Genomic DNA, 3,265 nt, shown 5'->3' with positions numbered 1-3,265 from the left:
TTTTAACCGGTTTCTTTGACACTTTTTGTAGTAGTGGAATGTTGGAGTCTTCTTCCATGTCAACAATAACAAAGTCCACCGGGATGAAGAATTTGCCAATTCTTACCGGCACATCTTCCCCCTAAAGGTGTCTTCGTAGATCGATCCGCCATTTGAAGTGTGATATTAGTGCACTTGAGTTCTCCCATTCCTAGCCTCTTGCTTACCGAATATGGCATGACACTCACACTTGCCCTAAGGTCACATAAAGCTTTGTTGATCGTGGTGTCGCCAATGGTACATGGAATGGAGAAACTTCCCGGATCCTTTAGCTTTAGAGGTGAACTTCCTTATAGGATGGCACTACTCACTTTAGTGAAGGCAATAGTCTCAAGCTTCCGGATGGATTTCTTCTTCGTAAGAATGTCTTTCATATACTTTGCATAGGCCGGAACGTGATTGATTAATTCCGTAAATGGAATTGAGACTTCCAAGTTTTTCACAATCTCCATGAATTTTCCAAGTTGGTCATCAAACTTAGGCTTAGCTTGACGACTTGGAAAAGGGAGTCTAATCACAATAGGTTCCTTCCCTTTGGCCTTTTCTTCATCCTTCTTTGAAGCTTCTTAAATGGTGGGTTCTTCTTCTTTAGAGTTATCAACAACTCTTTCCATGTCACAATTCACAACATCTTCATTAACGGGCCTCTTCGGCCCTTCATACCTTGTACCACTCCTCAAATGGATGGCACTCACCGATTCTTGTCTTGGGGGATTACCTTGAGGTGGTAATTGCCCCTTTTGTCTTTGTGAACTTGAAGATGACAATTTAGACATTTGGATCTCCAACATCTTTGTGTGAGCTAGTATGTTGTTAATGGTGATGTCTTTTGCTTGGCTATCCTTTTGCATTTGAGTGAAAAACTCTTGTTGGTTCTTTTGCATTTGGAGGACCGCTTTTTGAACATCAAAACCTTAGTCATTTGTTTGATTGTATGGAGTTTGATTTTGCTAACCTTGGTTTTGGTTGTAAAAGGGTCTTTGAGCTTGGTTTCTCATTGGAGGTGGGGTGTATGTTGTTTGAGGGCTTTGAACATTTTGGCTTGTGTATGAGAGGTTGGGATGGAATTTGGTGTTTTCATTGTAATAGTTGGAATAAGGGGTGTCACTCTTGTATGCTTGGAAAGCATTCACTTGTTAACTTGTTCCCCTACATTCACTTTGGCCATGTCCCAAAGTTCAACAACTCTCACATATTCCACTTGGAATTGATAAAGATGCCACCATGGCATTAACATGTTGCTTAGGTGATTTGGAGGCTTCTTCAAGTTTAGCCATAGCTTTCTCAAACTTCAAGTTGATAGTATCAATATGAGCACTAAGTTGAGCACCCAATTGAGTAATAGAGTCCACTTCATGCTTTCCTCCTCTAGTAGCCTTCCGAGGTCTACTATATTGTGAATTATGGACCGCCATTTCCTCAATCTTGTTCCATGTTTGATTATCGTCAACTTCGGTAAACATACCATTTGATCCCATTTTGCGAATGTTTCGGGAGTCTTCATAAAGACCATTCCAAAATTGTTGTACCAAGAACCACTCGCTAAGTCCATGATGAGGACCTGAGCGACAAGTTCCTTTGAATCGCTCCCAAGCTTCATACAAAGATTCTTCGTCCCTTTGTTTGAATCCCGTGATTTGGGCTCTTAGCATGTTAGTCTTTTCCGGAGGGTAGAACTTTTTGTAGAAATCAAGTGCCAATTTCTTCCAAGAGTCAATACCAAGAGTAGCCTTATCAAGGCTCTTTAACCATTATTTCGCGGTACCAATCAAAGAAAAAGGAAATAAGACCCATCGAATTTGGTCTTGAGTCACTCCGGTTTGAGAAATCGCATCACAATAGTCACAAAAAGTCTCCATATGAGAATGAGGGTCTTCACTAGGCATTTCCCCAAATTGGCTTCTTTCGACTAATTGGATAAATGCGGATTTTGCAATGAAATTACCGGCCAAATGTTGTGGTGTGGGAGTACCATTTGGTAGGTTCTCCTCGGTTGGCACGAAATGTGATGAAAATTTAGGCATTTTGGGTTGATTTTGTGGTGAGTTATGTGTTGGATTGTCTTCTCCTTCTCTTGCAAAAGGGTTGATGAACTCAATATTGTTTGGTTGAATATCCACAATCTCACCAATACCTCTCAAATTATTTCTAGCAAGTCTTCTATTGTTGGTCAAAGTTCTTTCAATTTCGTGATCAATGGGTAACAAGTTACCTTGTGATCTTCTAGACATGCAAAATATCAAACAACTCGAAAATAATTAGAACAAACCTTGAGGAGTTTTACTTCCCCAAGGAAAACAAAGACACAACTAAGAACAATCAAAGAAAATCAAATCAAGTTAACACCGTCCCCGGCAACGGCGCCATTTTTGGTTCGTCGGTTTTGTTACTCGTCGTCAAAAGTTACCTAGACCAAAACAATATTTATAATTTCACAAACTACTCTACTATTAGTAAAGAGGTAAGTAAAGGTCGGATCCCAAGGGACGAGTATTGATGTAGGATTTTCGATTGCAAATGGTCGTGTCTAAGGGTATCACAATTTGGGTTGAGATAAGAGATCACTAAACTAAATAACAATGTAAATAAACAAGCAAAATGATTAAAATGAGATGTAAACAATTCATTAAAAGCACTAGGGTGTCATGAGTTCGTAGGGGATACATGGGAATTGATTATACAAACATATTCTCAAATTATAAGCAAGCAATTATTATTGTGATAGGATCGAGTTGGTTTATATCTTACAATCCTAGGAAGGTTTGGGTCCCGGAGCCGAATCGATAAGATTGTACAACACCTACAAGTCGACTTAATCCTCCCTACTCAACTATATGCATGGTCTAATGAGACTTGAGTTGGTTTATGTCTTACAAGTCTCATTGAATAGGTAAGTGATGGGTAAAAAATGCAAGGATTCATAGGCTCGCATTTCATCAAACATAACATGTGCATAAGTTGAGATCACAACAAGCAAGCAAATAAATTATGTGAACATATTAGATTAAGTATGAATCATCCACCATGTTGGTTTTCCCTAATTCCCTATTAACCCTAGTTAAGAGACTACTCACCCATTATCAAGTTTAACATTCTAATAAGGTTGTCAATCATATTAACAAGGCAAAACATGATGAATGAATGAAAATGATTAACAATAATTAAAAAGGGATTAAGATAATTATACCTAATGATGATTCCAAAATAATAAGCAAAGAATAATAGA

General features: G+C 38.5%; 1 non-coding gene across 1 annotated transcript; it reads left to right on the top strand.

The window, feature by feature from the left end:
- The first annotated feature begins 1,584 nt into the window (after positions 1 to 1,584).
- On the top strand, positions 1,585 to 1,691 carry LOC141603392 (small nucleolar RNA R71). Its single transcript, XR_012525272.1, has one exon. It is a non-coding gene; the product is annotated as a small nucleolar RNA R71 (small nucleolar RNA).
- The last annotated feature ends 1,574 nt before the right edge of the window (positions 1,692 to 3,265 follow it).

The sequence above is a fragment of the Silene latifolia genome, chromosome 9 (genome assembly GCF_048544455.1).
Source record: "Silene latifolia isolate original U9 population chromosome 9, ASM4854445v1, whole genome shotgun sequence".
Taxonomy (NCBI): domain Eukaryota; kingdom Viridiplantae; phylum Streptophyta; class Magnoliopsida; order Caryophyllales; family Caryophyllaceae; genus Silene; species Silene latifolia.
This window is presented reverse-complemented; position numbering and strand designations above follow the sequence as displayed.